The following is a 19978-nucleotide window of genomic DNA, read 5'->3' on the forward strand; positions in this document are numbered from 1 at the left end:
AGTTCGAGCTCCATGTTGCATGTAGAGATTACTTAAAAATAGAATCTTACAAAAAAAAAAAAAAAAAGGACTAACCATATTAAGTCAGCTCCCGTCTGATGATCAAAGTTTGGCCAGCTTTACATATAAACTCACGTACATAACAAAATCATTTGATTATGGTGTCTACTCCATAATTATTCATTTTATACTTTTATAATACTCATCCTTTAAAGACATGAATATATAAGAAGGACCTAAGTAACGTGAAAAATGCACAGTCTTCACAGGCACACGTACTTCACATGTGCACATGCACAAAACGACTTTCTGGAAGAGTATCTGCAGAACTTCCTGACCGGGGAATTCTATTTTTAAATATCAACCAGATGCCTACATGGCAACAAATAGTATGTTATTGCAAAAGAGAATGACACACGAAGGAAAGCAAAAGTACCAATCCAATGGTTTCCAGTAGCCGTGAAAAAGGGCATGTTTTATTTTTTCTAGAGAAAAAAATAAAACTTCAGCCGTGGCATTTCTGCCACACGAACCACAAAAGTTGGTCAAAACCAGTCCTGAGAAAGTGCTGGAGGCCAGGGCAGACACCGGAACCATCCTTTCTCAGGACGAGCCACTCTCCCCAGCTGCTTCCTGGAGGCACATCCACCAGGAGATGCTCCAGCCCCAGCGGCCCCACCTCCTGGCAAGGAAGCCAACCCCCACCTCACCCCCTGCCACGGAGGCACCCACAGGGCAGGCCAGGCCTGGGGCCCGCGTGGGGAGTGCAGGGTGGGGTATGCCACGGCCAAGATAACAGGTATTAAAGAAAACGCACAGGGACATTCAAGAGTGGAGGCATGCTTCTAAGACACTGACTTTCCATCCTAACTCATGGAGGAACACTGAAGGAACAGAGATTTAGGTCAAATGTAGAAGTCGTCTTGGGGCAATCTGGAAAATCCCAGAAGTGAACGGCTAAAAAAAAAAACCCCTCTGCCCTTCCCCAGCTTTGCCTCATGCCAACGATGCTAATCCAGGCGGGTTTTCTGGAAACACTAACCATTGGGCTGGCACTGGGGTCTTCACCTGCAGTGACTGTGACGGTGGGGGGAGGAAGCAGAACTTGTCTGGCCCCGTGAGCTCCCAGCCAGCTGAGGAGGGCAGAAAAGAGTCCCCGTGTCCCCTCTCTGCTCCCAGAGCACACGGGAGGCGGCTCTTCTCAGTCTGCTTGCTCAAAGCTCCGGCCACACAGCAGGCGGGGTGGCTGCCCCAGGTTCCCAGGAAAATGTGCCCACAGGAAAGACGACAAGGCACCAGAGCGGGCGCGACGGGCTCCCGCTCAAACTCCCCCAAGACTCACCATCGGCAAGTCCCTCCCAAGGTGGAAACAGCCCTACCTGCTGCTTGAGTATACTGAGAATTCCAGAATGTGAGGACAGAAATGTTTTAGAATACGGACATGTCATCTGAATTTCTATGGAGTCTGCCTTTTGGAAATAATCATATACAGCCCACAATACTTAGACACTAAGTGTTTATATATGTGTCTATATACATAAAACTAAATACTCACGTCATCTGTAAACATTTCATTGTCTTTTTTTAATGCCCTGGGAACAGCAAGACAATGCGTGAGCCAAAATACAGAGGGGGGCACACGGGCACTGACAGAAATGGCTACACACTGTAGAGTTCCCACCTTCATACGTTTATTCGTCTTCAGGTTTTCAGGAGCATGCTGTGTGTAGAACGGGGACACATGCAGTGGGAAAATCCAGAGAACTAGGCCAATCCTTCCCATGGCCTCAAGAAGACAGAATCAAGATGGCAGGTAATAGTTACATAAATAAGAGTGGCGCCTGGGTGGCTCAGTCAGTTAAGCGCCCGATTTCGGCTCAGGTTGCGATCCTGTGGTTTGTGGGTTCAAGCCCCGCATTGGGCTCTGCGTCGACGGCTCCGAGCCTGGAGCCTGCTTCGGATACTGTGTCTCCCTCTCTCTCTGCCCCTCCCCCACTCACATTCTATGTCTCTCTCTCTCTCTCTCTCTCAAAAATAAATCAACATTAAAAAAAAATCAAATAGCTACATAAATAAGAGACGACGAACAGAAAAAAAAAAAAAAGACCAAAACATTATGCCAACTGCAGCTGCTCAAAACACTGATTACTCCCAGAAAAGTAGGATATGTAGAAAATGTATTTGTGAAGGAAAGGCAAGGATAACCACCCCTTCAGAGATGGGCTAATATCTGTAAAGATTCTAGAATGGTGCGTGGGGCACTGTAGATGCTAAATAAGTGGCTGAGAAATTAAGGAAATGCATTCATTCGAGCAAATATTTACTGGTGCGGTCTAAGCCCTGGGAATATGGCTTACATTCCAACAAGGGGAAGAAAATAAAACCAAATATACACGTAACTATCACACATGGTCATGAATCTTTTTTTTTTTTAATTTTTTTTTAAACATTTATTTATTTTTGAGACAGAGAGAGACAGACATGAAGCAGGGAGGGTCAGAGAGAGAGGGAGACACAGAATCTGAGACAGGCTCCAGGCTCCGAGCTGTCAGCACAGAGCCCGACGCGCGGCTCGAACTCACGGACCGCCAGAACATGACCAGAGCCGAAGTTGGACGCTTAACCGACTGAGCCACCCAGGCGCCCCAAATCTTTATGAAGACATAAATCAGGGTATAGGGACCAAGTACCACCAAGGCTTACTTAATGCTAAATATGTGAGGACAGCCTCACTGACAGGGTCTCTACGTTGATGTTACCCTAAGGAGGTAAGGGATGGGATCCGCCCCCTGCACTCAGTGTGTTAATGTGCACTGGACGAATTAACACCTGATTTAATCTAGAAAGATTTCAAAGGATTCATGACACCCACAGTCTTAGTCAAGAATTTTTAAGGAGAGTCCCTTGAAGCATCAAAAGGCACGGCTACGTGCGACAATTAAGAGGGTATTAGTTGCACGAGATTATTCCCAAATAGCAGGAGAACTCTAGGTTTACAGAACGGGATTATTTTTACAGGAATTTTTTTGGGAACAAACAGCCAGAATACCAAAATGTATTCCTAAAACTCCAATTCAGAATAAACGGACTTCCTCCAACGGAGCATATACTAGGAGAAAGGTGGTAAGGTTAAGAAATGGAACAAAATATGGAAAGATTAATAGACAGGAAACCAATTTAGAGAAAATGCAGCCTCAGAACAAACAGCTCCTGTTATAGAAATACAAGCCGCGGGTCACAGGACAGGCTGGATTAAGCATGGGAGAACAAAGGAAACCAATCAACATGATTGGAAAAACAACTCAGAAGGCTTGCCTAACGCTGGGTCTGCTTCCACACGAAGAATCACAAGGTCTGAAGTCAATTAAGTAAAACATAGCTGAGCTACTATCCACTTTTGCCTTGAAAAGTTTTTAAAGTTTTATTTATTGAAGTCATCTCCGCACCCAACGTGGGGCTCAAACTCACAACCCAGAGATCAGGAGTCCCACGCTCTTCTGACTGAGCCAGCCAGGCATCCCGATCTACTTTTAACCTTAGCATAGCACTTACATTGCAAGGAAACTCGCACCACGTGAATGCAAGAGTCTCGATAACACAAAGTTATGTATATGTGGGCATATGTATACACACACACACACCTCTCTTACTGCAAGTCATGAGAAGCCCCAGTCATTACATTTAGCTTTTCTAATCGAAGAGAAAGGAAAAAGAAAGTAATCCTGTCATGTCCTCCCCTGATGGGCAGATGGGGTAGAGGGTGTTCTCAATCTGGGGAACCTCATCTCACTACATCCTAGAATTTCCGCTAGAGTATTTTTTTTAATGTTTATTTTTGAGAGAGAGAGAGAGAGAGAACATGAGCAGAGGAAGAGAGAGGGAGACAGAGGATCCGAAGCGAGCTCCACGCCGACAGCACAGAGCACAACGTGGGGCTCGAACTCACGAACCGCCAGATCGTGACCTGAGCCAAAGTCAGACGTTTTAACTGACTGAGCCACCCAGGCGCTCCCTCAGCTAGAGTGGTTCTGAATTCAGCACCCCTCCTCCACCCACGGAACACGCGGCCCTATCTGCAAACAGTTTTGATGGCCAGAAACACCACAGGATTATTCAGGCTGAATGTCAAGAGGGCCAGGTGGAGATGCCCTGGTCTAGAATGGCCAACCCACCAGGGGTCTACACAGATCCTAGGAAAAAAATGATGCGAACGAGCCAAGGCCTATGAACAAAACCTTTCATCAAATATAAAAACGTTTTGGAAGCAAAGACAGAAAAACACTGAATAGGGTTCATCAAAGAGCGTGACACTATTCTGCAATTTCGTTTTTGGCTCTTTGTTATTTGCCTTAAGTTAAGAAGGGTAGGGGTGAAAATAACGACAGTTTCTAGGCATTGGGGTTTGCTTATATTTGTGTTCCCTTGTTCTGTATGTGTTCGTACAGATATGATCTACCTGTACCGTATCATGATCAGATGCTCATGGGCCAGCTCTTTCTTGTTCCCACCCCGTCCAGGGCGGCCCTCCCGTGTCGGGGCCACGTGCATCCCGCTACCTTCCTTGAGGCCTCAGCCCCAAGGTGATCCTCTCAGAAGACGCCGACGAGGTCAAGGGCACCATGTCGGATTCCTCTTTATTCTGCTGTGGAGTCTCTTCCTAGCTCCCGGGACAACCTGTAATCGCTTATTATCTCACGTGTTCAAAAACCTCCTGTGGGTCCCCCACTCTAGGACCTCAGGTCAGTCTCTTTTAACTCATTTGACCGCAACCTACAGTTAAAAAGGTTTTATTCCATGAACTACCACACGCACAGTTTCATAAAACACTTGTCGTGATGGTCGACGCACCTCAATCCTTTCTACTCTGTTTCTTTTCAACGCCGGCTGTGACCCCGTAAACTGATTTCACGTCTGTTGTGGGTTGCGAACTATGGTCTGAAAGCTCCACGAAGGCAAGGAGCATGCCCACCTCGTTCCCCAGTGCCAGCCATGGCCTACTACACGGACTCAGTAAACACGGCAGAAACACAGAGTAAGTGCTCCTCGCTTTCAAAACGATTATAACATGGGGCGCCTGAGTGGCTCAGCGGGCGGAGCGTCCGACTTCCGCTCAGGTCATGATCTCGCGGTCTGTGAGTTCGAGCCCCGCGTCGGACTCTGTGCTGACAGCTCAGAGCCTGGAGCCTGCTTTGGATTCTGTGTCTCCGTCTCTCTCTGCCCCTCCCCCACTCACGCTCTGTCTGTCTCTGTCTCTCTCTCTGTCAAAAATAAACATTAAAAAAAAAAAATTCAAAATGATTATAACATGAAAGGAGAGGCAAGGTGGGGTAATGACCAAAACATGGCCTTAGACACCTGGAGGCAGATCCAGCTGGATTCATTTCTGCTGGATCTGGGCTTCCGATCCTTTCAGGAAAGTGAGCAAGGTTCTTGCACCTGCTCTGGCCCATGATTTTTTTCCACCTGCAAAGTAAGAACGGTAATAGCGATACCCAACTCGGAATTATCACGAAAGCTAAGGAATGTAGGTAAAAGTCACAGGGACTGGCACAAACAAGGGCTCCACAAACGGCACCTATCCCCACGAGGGGGGCGTAACGCAAGGAAGAACAGAGAACGTTCTAAAAGGAAATGAATCAATTGTCCTTGCACAGAGGAGCCCAGACTCCTTAGACTTGAGCCTGGAGATTAGCTGTGTGAACTAGGCAATGAGCAAAAGGGAGGGGTACACATTCAGTTCTACAAACTTCAGGACAATCGCAACTTGTACGTTATCTGATGAAAAACCAACATATACCTTCTTCTGTTTCGATTCCCTTCGCCCAAATCCGGTTGGCCTTGTTTGGGTTTTCTCTGGATTCGACCTCGCTTCTGGCGGTGCCTCTCTTAATTCAGTTTCCTACTTTCTTTCATGTATTGACTCATCAACTCATGACTAAAAGGATGATCAGTGATAGAGGTTAAGACTTCTGCCTCCTGACCTGTGGCTAAATTGAGCAATCGTGGCAACCAAAAACGAGCTTTCTCATGGCCAGCCCCTCTGACTCAAGGCTCTCGGTGGCGACGGATGCCCTTAGGCGCACTGTGGAGTCTAAGAGGAAGTGGCCTCCTGTTTTTGCTGCTGCCGTGGGAGCCTGCAGAAAGCAGACGGGGCACAAAAATGTAAAGTCCACTAGAAAGTTCCACGGAAATCTCATCAAAAGTAAAAGTACTCTCCCAGAGTGCAGGGAGGAAATGGCCACGGTCCCTTGCGTTCAGCTCCCATTCGTCAGAGACTTAGCATTTTAGTGACACGGCACAGGGGGTGAAAATCATCTTTACGTAAGGGTTTGGTGACTAGAATCTGCCCTGGGTGAGCTTCTGGATACCCGACGACTAAATACAGATAAAAGAAAGATTGAGATTTTCTTTTTCAGAGATTCAAATAGTTTGTGAGATGAAGCCATGTTTTAGATGTTCAGGTGATTTATTTTGAGAGAGAAAGAGGGAGCGAGGGAGGGGCAGAGGGAGAGGGAGAGGGAGACAGAGAATCCCCAGCAGGCTCTGCGCTGGTTAGATGCTGGGTGATGCAGGGCTCGAACCCATAAACCATGAGATCATGACCTGAGCCAAAATCGGGAGTCAGACACTAAACTGACTGAGCCACCCAGGTGCCACTGATTAAGCCATTTAAATTGTCATCAAGTTTTCAGTGCCTGACGCCACAGGGTGCATGGCATCTGGGTCAAAACCAGCGTAAGGGAAAAGGTTGGGCACAGGCACAGGGCACTTAGTGACGGCCGGCCGTGTGCACCAGGCACACTGAGGATATGCCCTCATGTGATCCGAGGCAGAGGAGGCCACACTGTTGCTCAGTCTTTTGGAGGATGAGTTCACAAAGGATCAGAGAAGCTAGGGAACTTGCCCAAAGGCACACAGCACAGCTAGCATTTGATTCCTTGGGACTGCGGAAAAGCACACACGGTGCAGCCAGACCTGGGGGGGTCACCAGTTCAGGGATAGCATTTTGCATTCCAGCTCTGCCACTGACTGGCTGTGAACCCTGGGCATTTATTCCGCTATGTTTCACTTCTTTACCATTTCTAGTTCCCTCGGTTGCCATTTGTGGCAGGCTGTGAGCTGGCCCCTGGGAAAACAAGGGTGACCCTGGGAATACAATAAACGGCCTGTGGTTCAAAGAGTCTCCCGATCACCAAGAAATAAGAAAAAAGAGCCATTTCCACCGTGTGGTGGGGGCCAGCGCAGAGGAAATTCCCGGGGTATGGTGGGGACCAGCCACGTGGGACAGACCTCAGCCAGGGAAGAGCAGAGACAAAGGCAAGACAGTGCAGGGCACCCGGGGAGTGGGGTGTGACGGGGGCAGGGTGTGGGGGGCCTCCTGTGCCCTGCAGTGACGCTTGGCCTCTGACCTGAGGTGGGGGTTGACACGTCTCCACTTATTATTCATCATCATAGACAGCTGATGTCAAACCTGACCCCGCGATCGCTCTTCTAGAGAAACAGAGAAGAGAGCTCACTACAAAATGTAATTCAATGAGTCCGACTTTCCAGAAACCCCGCAGGAAAGCGATGCCTAAATCACTTCAGGCGTAATCACTACAATCACTGTTGTCCCCAAAGTGGAGGGTTTCTTCCCGGGGCGCCTGGGGGGCTCAGTTGGTTAAGCATCAGACTCTTGATTTTGGCTCAGGTCATGACCTCAGGGTTGTGAGATCAAGCCTCTGCTGCCAGTGGAGGCTGCTTAGGAGTGTCCTTCTCTCCCTCTCTGGCCCTCCTCCCCTCCTCATGCGCATGCTCTCCCTCGCTAAAACAAAATTAAAAAAACACTTTTTTAATTGGAGAGTTTCCAGGTGCCTAGGTGGCTCAGTCGGTTAAGTGTCTTTTTTTTTTTTTTTTAAACGTTTATTCTTGAGAGAGAAAGACAGAGCATGAGCGGGGTAGGGGCAGAGAGAAAGGGAGACAGAATCCGAAGCAGGCTCCAGGCTCTGAGCTGTCAGCACAGAGCCGGACGCGGGGCTCGAACTCACAGACTGAGGGATCATGACCTGAGCTGAAGTCGGACGCTTAACTGACTGAGCCACCCAGGTGTCCCAAGCGTTTGACTCACGATCTAGGCTCAGCTCAGGATCTCACTGTTTGTGAGATCGAGCCCTGCGTGGGGCTCTGGGCTGACAGTATGGAGCCTGCTTGGGATTCTCTCCCCCTCCCCTCAAAATAAACAAACAAACTTAAATAAAAATTGGAGGGTTTCTTCCTGCCTTCCTGTGCGCAAATAACACATGACCAAAAGCATCAGCAATGAGACACACAACACAACAAGGGCAGGAAGCTTCGGCGGGTCACTGAGCACGAGACTTTCTGAGGATACTCGAGACTTCACAGGCAGACCAAGAAGGATTATGAATCTGAGTAGTCTCATGGCATCTAGGTGGCTCAGTCAGGTGAGCGTCGGACTTCAGCTCAGGTCATGATCTCACGGTTCACGAGCTCGAGCCCCACTTCAGGCTCTCTACTGTCAGTGCAGAGCCTCTGTCCTCCTCCTCTCTGTCCCTCCCCCGCTTGCTTGCACACACACTCTCTCTCTCTCAAAAATAAAATAAATTTAAGCGTCTGAGAAGTGTAAAACAGCAGGAAGCTAACCTGTGGACACGACATCGGCCAGCGGAGAAGCAGAGCCCTACCACACGATGAGCGGTGCAAAATCAACTACCTCGTTCGCATGGGCAGCTGCCCCCAGCCTGGAACGTCTAGGTGATGCCCTGGCCCTGATCTCTGCTGGTGAACTTGAGAGAAAAAAGTTAACTGTTATAGTGAGTTGGCAGAGTCGGGAGGAATGACTATCACGCTCACACACATTAAAGAACATACTAGTGCTTGCGAGTTAAGGAAATTAAATGGAAAAGAAGAAATCGGAACTTACAGGCAACATTTAGGAATGGTGATTTTACAGAATTATGGACAGATTTCTTTTAAATGCGAAACTGTACTGCTTTTTTATTCATAAAAGAAGTTTTAGGAAAATCTGCCTGAAAAAAAAAATTACACTTGGTCCCAAGCTGTGCTAGGAAGTGTCTTGAAAGCTCTCTTGTATATATCACAAGATGGTCATGCCCCTTAAGCCAGTCTTTCCATGTTTGAAGGATTTAGAAAGAAAAAGATGGCTTTATACAAATTTTTTTGATGTTTATTTTTGAGACAGAGAGAAAGAGAGAGAGCGGGTGGATGCTAAAGCAGCGGAAGGGTGCGGGGGGGCGGGGGGGAGGGCAGACAGAGGATCCATAGCAGGCTCTATGCTGACAGTAGAGAGCCCAATGCAGGGCTCGAACCCATGAACTATGAGATCATGACCTGAGCTGAAGTCAGCCACTGACCCAACTAGGCCACCCAGGCGCCCCAAATATTTTTTCATTACAATCATACTAACTTAATTTATGACAAAATTATACTAGGCACACACATAATATAATCCTATGTTTATTTTTTTAAATGCATACACATAGATATACACACACACACACACACACACATACCAGCAACTCTGTGCCCACAGATACACACACACACAAGCAACTGTATTCTTGGGCATTCCTTCTATATAAGTGAAAACTTACATTTGCACAAAAACATGCACACAAGCATTCATAGCAGCTTTTTGTGTAAAAGGCAAAAGCTGAAAAAGCCAGTCCCAGAAGGTTACACAGGCTACGATCCCACTTACAGAATATTCTTGAAATGACAAAATTATAGAGAATGAAGGGCAAATTGGTGGATGCCACAAGTTGTGAAGGGAGTGGGGGCAAGAGGGTAATGGGTGTAGCTATAAAGGGGCCACATGCCGGGTCCCAGTGTTGATGGAAAGGTTCTGCATCTCGACTCTATGTCAAGACCCTGATTGCGCTATTGTGCTTGAGTTTTGCAAGATGCTATCATCGAGAAAGAGTAGGTAAAGGGTATATGGAATCATTCTGTATTATTGCTCACAAATGCATGTGGAGCTACAGTGATCTCAAAACAACAAGTTTCATTACCAAAAAGTATAAAAATATATGCAAAAAGGCTAGAAGAAAATATATCAGAACTCCAATAATGGATCACAAGCTTGTAGGTGTTTTCACTTTGTTTTTTATACTTTTCTATCACTCTTTTCCTATTTGCTAAAAGCTTAAAACATTTCTAGCCTTAAAAAAAACAAATCAGTCCAGGGGCACCCAGGTGGTTCAGTTGGTTAAGCATACAACTTCAGCCCAGGCCATGATCTCACAGTTTGGGAGTTCGAGCCCCAAGTCGGGCTCTGTGCTGACAGCTCAGAGCCTGGAGCCTGCTTCAGATTCTGTGTCTCCCTCTCTCTCGGCCCCTCCCCTGCTTGTGCTCTGTTTCTCTCTCTCTCTTTCAAAACTAAACATTTAAAAAAGTTTTTTCAAAAAATCAGCCCAATCAAAAATCACTATCAGTGAACATATCTGGATACATATAACTGATTCAATTAATTTAAACAGTGACTATTATAGAGCTATTTTCCCCAAATAACAAAAACGAAATGAAATAATACCCTCCCAAGAGTCACCAGCAATTAGAAGGAGTATAGGGGCTTCTCCTCTAATCCACTTGTAATAAGCATGATAAGTTTCAGCCCAGAGAAACCACAAAGCAAGAGGCAGGTATGGGACAAAAGCCTACAGAGCCCAGGTTCTTGGTCCCGTGCTCCTGAGACAACTGGTCCACCAACTTTTGCTTCTGAGGCTCCTTACTCCTGGTCCTAACGTCCTGATCCTTGCTCTAATTTTGTGTGTTCCTTTTGGTCCCTCTCTTGCAAGTCAGAAGCCCAGACTCTGATAGCATGAACTTGAATTCTGGTATCGAAGCTCCGTTCCTAGAATTCCAAACCATTTTGACGTTTCAAAAGCACCTCTACACACACATACACACACACACACACACACACACACACACACACACACACACACACAGACCTCCACAACTTACCCTCATCTCTTCATCAAGAATGACACCTTTGGCACCTGCTGCCCAAGCTAGAAATTGGAGTCAACCTCAAAACCCCTCCCTACTGCTGACCATGTCTTCTCTGCAAGTCCTAGGTCAGGTGATCAACACTGTCCAGAACCCATCTGCTCTCCTCTTCCTCTGCCTGCCTCACATTTTTCATCCAACCCCCACAACTACTTCCTAATAAGTTCCTCTGCCTCCGGTATCTCATGGCGTGAATCCAACGGTCCTCAAATTAGAGTCCAAGAAACATTTTTTTAACGTTGAGTTTTAATTTTAATGACTAAAAACGTTTTCTACTAGTTTTAAAGATAAGTTTTCTTGGCCGTGAGAACTGTGAATTCAAAGAAATTTTCAGAGATAAAATTTTGGTTTCTTACACTGGTGTTTCCCAAACTGGGACCAACTAGGATCTTTTAGCGGATTCCATACAAGCCTGAACAGCACAGACCCAGAGGGCTTTGAACCCAGTCTGCTTCCCATCAGCTAAGCAATTTTAACCTTCTCCGGTTACACCACATGCTAGCCCTCAGTTTCATCATCTATAAAATAAGGATGATAATACCTACACGTCAGAGTGGTAGTGAGATCAGAGTAAGATAATGCACAATAGGAATTTAGCACAGCTCTTGGTACTGAGCAAGCAACTCAAATATTTCACCGTTAGCCGTGTTACTGTTACCAGTGACATGCATTGATTGGAATTCTCACAATTTGTTCCCAGTCACTTCCAAGATGAAGAAAAATCTCCTTATGTGGGTGGATTCCCTACAATGCTTTCCTGAGGGGCCCCCACTACTGCTCCTACCAAACTGACTCCAGGATTACAGACCGACTTAGAGTTTCCCGCCCCCTCTTTCCAACCCCTCACCATGTTCCATACTCCATGAACTGTCCTGGGATCTGTCCTGCATTCCTCCAGATGACCCGTCTTCCAAGCCTCCACCACCACGCCCAGCCTGGCAGGAGTGCCCTTCTTTCCCACAGCACCTTGGACGGAACCTCTCCTGTCACTTAACCACACTACGCTATCTTACCCTCTGTCTTATCTCTGCCGAGGGACCAGGACTGGCAGAACTTTCAGGCTCCTGTGTGGAAGCCGTGATTTCCTGGGGCCCCATGATGAAGATCTGCGGCTGTAGGCGGGCTGGTGGGGAGGAGGGCGAGACCAAATGGGGATGCCACAGTAGTCATGGATGCACTATCATCCTCATACTGGACCAGTCCGTGAGGACCTGGGCTGTATCTCGCGAAGACGTCTGAGTCCTCCTTGCCTCGTCAAACATCTGGCACCAGTAGCTGCTTACCAACTGTCTGCCAAGGTGATGAGCACCAGCTTCCTTCTATGGTGCTGAGATCATATACTTAGCACTCTGCACTGGTCATCTAAAACCGAACTCCAAAGGCTGAGCTGTAAATCAACGTTTTCCATTCACTGGCTGCTTTGAAACAGCCTTAAACTGAACAACAGTAATTCCTTGGCTGTTCTTAAGTGAAATGAAAAAAGACTTGGTCTTTGAGCCAAGTACGTGTCCATCTCAGAGTTCAAAAAGAGTCTAAATAATTTTTATAAATCTTAACTTTAAGCATTATGTGTTTTGCATGCCACTCATTTCCAAGTGTCAAATAAGAAGAGACTCAAGTTATTTATGAATGCAGTGAACAAACCCAGATTCAGAATGACTCCCGATTGAAGCCAGAAGTCAGTTTGGCTACATATGTACAAAGAAGTCTGCTGGACTCGAACTTATGGTCCAAGAAGTAGGAGAAAACACCACCCAGCTAATAGGAAAGGCCAGAAACACAGCACAACAGATCAGAACATGGATGAGCTCCCACACTTCCCCTGTGGGCCAACCCCCCACCCCAGCCCCCTGCCAAGAAAATCTCTAGAAATGGCAGAGAACCCTATTGGAACTACTGGACGGACGAAAAAGAGGCAGAAGGCCTGAAAGACAACAGACTGAAAAAAATAATAGGCTACTAAGTGAAGACAGAAAAGATCTCTTTACAAAATTATATTTAATGAAAAATAAAACACGAAGTACTAAGATATTCTTGCTAGGATACGGACCATGAGCAAAATAAGGGGGCTAAAAAGAATACTGCTGGTCTTTCCCTAAAAAGGTGCCAGCAAGAAATTGTTTCTCCGCAAATGTCTATGAACACAAAGGACATAAAAGCCCGGCATGCCTTCTGCTGGAAATCTGGCCCGGATATCTAAAAGCCAGAGTCACCAAGCTTTAGAAACTTATGGGAATCTGGTTGGAATCTTAATCTTGAGAGCCGAGGTCACGAGGAGAAACATGGCCATGTTTTTGTCAATATCATCCTCCTCCTGTTAGCTTTCCCAAAAAGGGAGTTAGGAGAGCCTTCTTTTCCGGTGATCAATATCCGTATGATAAGCCTGCCTCCCTTCAAATTTCGACTTTAGAATGTGACAGAGTCAAAACGCAGTATAAAGACAAAGGGGCCCCTACAGCGTCTCTGCCACCACCAAATGGTCCCTATTCCCACCAGAGAGCAGCTCCTCCTCCCGGGATGTAGACCCAACACTATAAGCTTCACTCCCCACTTTTACGTCCAAACTCTCATACCCACACCTGCTCTCAGGCGTCAGCTACCAATGTTGTTCCGCCTCCATCTGCTTTCCAGGGACAAAGATCAAAGATCCTGGAGAAGACGGAAACCAGCAACTGAGCGACCCCACGCACACGACACGAGCAGACTGATAAAGAACGTGATGATGGAAATGTACCAGGGGACGGCCGCCCACCTTGTGGGCGTCCGAAAACCGAGGAAGCTGCATCAAACTCAGAGTAGTCCGCTCCCTCTCTCCGAAGATTTGCGTTAGAAATGAATTCATCCACATTCTTATCATTCTCTATATTTTTAAGTAATGTTTTAATGCTATCTTACTCCCTCGATAGCTAGTAATAGAGGCTACCATCAAGAGGACGGGAGTCAATGCAATGCCCGACGGAATGGAAAATGACGCAGCTGCTTTGGGAAGCGGTCTGCCCGCTCCCTCCAAGGGGAAACCTAACGTTACCATACGTGCCGGCAATTCCACTCCTAGATGTATACCCAAGAGAGGTTAAATCAAGTCCAGGCAAAAGGCTGTACATGAATGCTGACAGCATTATTTCTATTTGTCCGAAAGTGGAAACAACCCAAATGCCCATTGACAGATGAACAAATGAAGGTCACGAGGCATGCCTGTACAATGGAAGATAATTCCGAAAAAGGAATATAGTATGCCACAACGCAGGTGGACCCTGAAAGCATTACGCCAAGGTCAGAACAAGGTCAGACAGAGAATACCACATGTTATAGGATTCCATTTATATCAATGTCCAGAATAAGCAAATTCGGAGACAGAAAGTAGATGAGTGGTTGTCAGGGCTTGGGGGGGGTGGGCGGGGGGAGTTGGGAAGTGACTGCTCATGGGTTTGAGGTGATAAAATGTTCTAAAATGGACCATGGTGATGACTGCACAACTCTGAATATACTAAAAATCCCTGAACTGTGCACTTTAAATGGGTGAATCCTATGGGGCCTGAATTATATCTTAATAAAGCTGTTTCGCAGAGGGTGGGGGGTGCCTGGGTGGCTCGGTCGGTTAAGCGTCCAACTCCTGATACGGGCTCAGGTCATGATCTCACGGTCTTGAGATCCAGCCCTGTATGGGGCTCCACATTGAACATGAAGGCTAAGATTCTCTCTTCTTCTCCTCCTGCCCCTCCCCTGCAAGCACTCTCTCTTTCTCCCTCTCTCAAAAACAACAACAACAAAAAGTTGTTCTGTTTCGTCTTGAACAAATACTCGAATCAGGCACTTGGTCCAGAAGATGGCAGAGGAAGACACAGGAGCCTCCCCCTTGCTGTGTGCCGGGCCCACCTCCCATACTGAATGGCGCCCACTGGAGCCCCCTCAGACATCCTGCCGACCACCACCCTGCTGATTAAAAGGCAGGCACCAAAGGGGTATGATGGAAACGCAGGCAGAAATGGGGTAAAACGAGCATTTCTGGAACGGGGATGGTCAGCCTGCACACAAGTGGACCCATCCTGCAAAAACCAGGAGCCCTGGGCTGACCACGAGGCATTCTGGAGAAGAGAAGGCCAGGAGCAGGGGAGACGGCTGAGTGAGAGCTCAAAGGATTAGGCTGAGGATGCCCAAGTCTCCTTTGGCTCAGACCAGCCTGCTCACTGACCCTGTGCTCCCTACACTCTGGGTGTGCCTTCCCCTCACCCCCCTGTGCCCCTACTGCCCTGCTCCATGGATGTGTCTGCCACCTTGCCACCAATCCAACCCTTCCTGGTTTTACACTACTTGGGTACGAAACTTCAACACTGGGGCGCCTGGGTGGCTCAGGAGGTTAGGCGTCCAACTTTGGCTCAGGTCATGATCTCGCTTGTCCATGAGTTCGAGCCCCGCATCAGGTTCTGTGCTGACAGCTCGGAGTCTGGAGCCTGCTTTGGATTCTGTGTCTCCTTCTCTCTCTGCCCCCCCCCAACTTGTGTTCGGTCTCTCTCATTCTCTCGCACAAATAAACAAAAAAACCTGCAACACTAACCCAGGGGTCTCACACGAGCGCCCGGTTCAAGGTAAAGTGCACTTGTGGCGTTCGGCCGGGAGAGTTCTTTGTCATTCGTGGGCAGGTATTTAGTGCCCAGACCCTGACCCTGAAATGTCTGGCCTCAGGTTCAGTGACCAGGGGACAGAACCCCGCACGTCTCCAAATGTTATAATGCCCCCGGCTGGAAGACACTGGGATGCACAGAGCATGGGCATCTCCAGCGTAACGAAATCAGGCAAACACAGGCACGCACAGCTACACCTGGGGTTTAGGTGGAAAACTCAGAAGTCTTGAGAAGTCACCAGCAATCATTCGCTTAGTCTGTCTTAGACGCCTGTGCTCGAAATCACTTTATTAGGCATTATTTCAGATGACTGGGATATCTCGAAACACCACATTCTATTTCATTAACAATAAGTGAAAAATAGAATCCTTTTGGCAGAGTGAAGGGGTCCTGAGCACCAGGCTGCATAATAAGTCAGGCTGGCATCTCCTACAAGGGCAAATCTGTGCACGTGGCTGCCGTCCTGGCGTTGCCTGGGCACGAAGTCATGGCAGTCAGCTACCATTTCCTGTTCTAAGTGCAAGGTCCCGTGACATCAAGAGACAGGTGCAGAGAACGGTGGGCATTCATAATGCCAGGTGGATGCCCATTGCTATAGGCTTCCTTTCTGATCTCCCCAACGGTCTTGTCACTTTCCACAACTTTGCCGGCACGTTTACGTGAAGTCCGGCAAAAAGGTGCCAGGCAAGAGATCCAATTTCTTTGCTTGCAAGGGACCTGAGAATAAGATATATATTTTTTTTAAGTCTGTGGGAGTATTTTCTGTAAGATGGAAAAGGATCTGTCTGCAATTACTAGATAAACTATTAACACTTACTAAAGCCCTCAAAAGTCATTAAATAGAGTTTACTGAGAATTTAAGAGCAACGTTAACAGATCTCTCCATACAACTTTCTACGACAAGGTGTTTTCCGTCTCTCCACCAGGACTGTGAATGTTAAGGAATCAACTGGTGCATTTGGCTCCATTTTTCTCTCAAATACAGTACTGACTCAGGCAGAAATGAGGCAAAACCAGAACTCCCAGGAACTTTGATAGTCTGCAGAGAATTCTACAATTTTGGATTAACTCTCAAACTAAGAACCCCTGTTTGGGATTCATACTTGTTTTAAAAAATCCGCTACTTCAAAACCAGTAATTGTGAGAGCATCTAGCAACAGCCATGTGATCAATGGGTTTTTACAAGAAACATCCTTCCCCCAAAACGTACAGACTGGTAAGCAACCCAGACTGAAAGTCACACGGTCAATTTCCTACATCAGCACCGTGACTACCTCGGTGGGTGGCAGTGTGTCCCGGGAAAGCTGAGAAGTGACATTTAATTCTCCCATAAAGCGTTTTAGTGTGACGGTCATTGTGACTTAGAATCAGCACTGTTATTCTGCTTTTCTGTTTTTTCATTCTTTCATAAACATTTTTATTTGTAAGTACTCTCTACACCCAAGGTGGGGCTTGAACTCACAGCCCCAAGATCGGGGGGCACACGTTCTGTCAAATGAGCCAGCCTGGGTTCTGCTTTCCGAACTGGGTTCTGCCATTTCCCTGAATACCTAGTTAGAAATGCAGAGCGCTGTGCACGGCCCCAGAAGGAGGAGCCTGGGTCGGTGCGTAAGACCCAGAACAAAGGCCAGGCTGAAGCTAGACCTGGGGGTCATCCTCCAGCTGTGTGGAGGATGTGAAGAATTACCAGAAGATGCTGTCACCTGGGTCCCACCTCCAGTGGTTCTGATGGGTAGAGGTCCGGGGTGGGGCCAGTGAACTGGGTTTTGGCAAATCAGCTCAGATGACAGTGGGGTTGGTGACAACCAGGAACCACTAGACAGCATCTGAGATCATAGTCTCCCCTCCGGAGGACAATCTGAGAGCCGTTGCTACAGCCCCTGCCTGAGACAACACGAGGTAATTTGAGCAGAAGCCTCATAGGACAATGAGACCACGGTTAGAAAGAGCGTGGTGTGGTACCTAGCCATGCTTAACAGATGCCATTATTACTCCCAATACTATACTTATGTACCTACCCCTGTGTGACGGGGTGGGGAAAGCGAATGCAGGCAATGGGTCCCATGAAACAGCCAGCATGAACAGATGTGGATCTGAATTCAAGGACTATCAGCGCACAAGGAAGAATCTATAGAATATTTAAAAAAATTTTTTTTTCAACGTTTATGTATTTTTGACAGAGAGAGACAGAGCATGAGCAGGGGAGGGTCTGAGAGAGAGGGAGACACAGAATCCGAAGCGGGCCCCAGGCTCCGAGCTGTCAGCACAGAGCCCGACGCGGGGCTCGAACTCACGGACCGCGAGATCATGACCTGAGCCGAAGTCGGACGCTCCACCGACGGAGCCACCCAGGCGCCCTGAGAAGCTGTAGAATATCAACCATCTGAATATCAAGGAAGAAGAGTTTCAGGATCTATGTGCTTGGGTAACTTAGTAGCACATTTCGGGGGAACAAGAATTCAGAGCAAGAATTCAGATCTGGATACCAAAGCAGTGATTAACATCGAACATTGTCCATCGAACATTGTCTATACAACCGGGGTTCAAGCCTCGGTTCTCCCACGCCCTGTATTTTGGCAAGCCACTTTGTTACAGTTCGAAGAGGCTATCTGTGCACTGTAATTCCAAGTTTAGCAGGAAGGGGAGGAACAGAGCAGGAGTGCGGGCGGCCAGGTAAAAGTTGGGGAGATCTGCGGATGCAAGGAGGAGAGGAGAACGGGGTGAACAGAATGCCGCCAAGCTCCGACAGTCTCTGGCCAGGTTTCCTACTGATGACCCGTAACAGAGCAATTAAAAAGACAGAAATAACACGGAAGTGTTTAAGCACACCTGCCCCATAAGGCTCTTTGCTTTGTACTTCTCAGCAGCAACACCTGATTTTTCTGTGTTCTGATAAGCCCTTGTGAAAAACGCTTCATGCTCTAACCCTTGCTACTAGGAGGAACAGAGCTGCTACTCGCACACTGGAAACTGAGCCGAGTATTAAAAATGTCGGGGCCCCTGGGTGGCTCAGTCCACTAAGCATCTGACCCTTGATCCCTTGGCTCAGGTCATGATCTTATGGTGTGTGAGTTCGAGCCCCATGTCGGGTGCTGTGCTGACAGCCCAGAACCTACTTGGGATCCTTTCTCTCCGCCCCTCCCCTGCTCATTCTCTCTCTCTCCAAATAAACAGACATTTAAGAAAAATGTTTCTATGTCTTCGGAAGAAAGGTGATAATTGCCAACACAGTACAAAAAAACCCCCCAACGGTGTAGACACTTAAAGTGGCCGCTACCAACAAAACCAACATATGGGGGGAAAAGAAAGATTCAACGTAGGGAAGGTATCGTTACTTAAGAAATAAAAAGGAAGTGATTTCAAATGTTTAGAAGCTGCTTACATAACCCTGAAGACCGACCCAGAAAAAAGGATTACTCAGAAACAACACGCGGTTTCAGATGAATTCAGTTTTGAGTCTTTTCACGGTGTGTTAGAAGAACTGAGATATTACACGTAATCATTTTGTGGGTTGGGCAAAGCCTATTCAAACGGAGACAGTATTTCTGCACCGAACCAAAGGTCAGAGCAAATGATTAACAATGCAAACGATGCTGTTGCCCAGGTGGATAGTCCAGCAGATTTTCCAGATTTTAGAAAAACAGCTTAAAACGTCTTTCTTTACCTTGCACCAACACCAGATTGGCCTCTGCAAATACCTTTTATTTTTTTTTTTTTAAGTGTTTATTTATTTTTGAGACAGAGCATGAACGGGGGAGGGTCAGAGAGAGAGGGAGACACAGAATCCGAAGCAGGCTCCAGGCTCCGAGCTGTCAGCACAGAGCCCGACGCGGGGCTCGAACTCACAGACCGTGAGATCAGGACCTGAGCCGAAGTCGGAAGCTCAACCGACTGAGCCACCCAGGCGCCCCTGCAAATACCTTTTAAATCACGCACAGGCAAGCAGGAGACAGCGGGGCCGGAGGTTAACTTTCATTTGAACAATGTTAATTTTTCAACTTTCTCCCAGGTAGAAAGGATAGCTGTGTCTCATGAGCTCCACGGACCGTCAAACTGGAGGAGGCTTTGTGGTCTGAGACACTAATAACGAATTCAGGCTGCCCTTCAACAAAGCCACGTTCTATTTGAACTCTTAACAATGGAAGCTGACTTCTATGCCAACTCTTCCTGCAAACTGTTTCTCATTAATAAGCTTTTTTGAAAGTGTGTCTAAGAATAAAGTCGATGATCTCTTTCTCCTGGCCTCCTTATTCCAGGCTCGGGGCCTTGGGAGTTTTGTTGTTTTTTGTTTTTCCCTAAACGTGAGGCACACATGAGGCCACAACTAG

At 47.3% G+C, this 19978-nt stretch overlaps 1 protein-coding gene across 4 annotated transcripts in view; it reads right to left on the reverse strand.

Annotated features, from left to right (window-relative positions):
* MYO10 (myosin X) overlaps window positions 1–19978 on the reverse strand; it is a 225789-nt gene that overhangs the window by 131557 nt on the left and 74254 nt on the right. The gene's annotated exons all lie outside the window — the stretch shown is intronic.

The sequence above is a fragment of the Panthera pardus genome, unplaced genomic scaffold (genome assembly GCF_024362965.1).
Source record: "Panthera pardus isolate Hobbes unplaced genomic scaffold, ASM2436296v1 HiC_scaffold_2, whole genome shotgun sequence".
Lineage (NCBI taxonomy): Eukaryota > Metazoa > Chordata > Mammalia > Carnivora > Felidae > Panthera > Panthera pardus.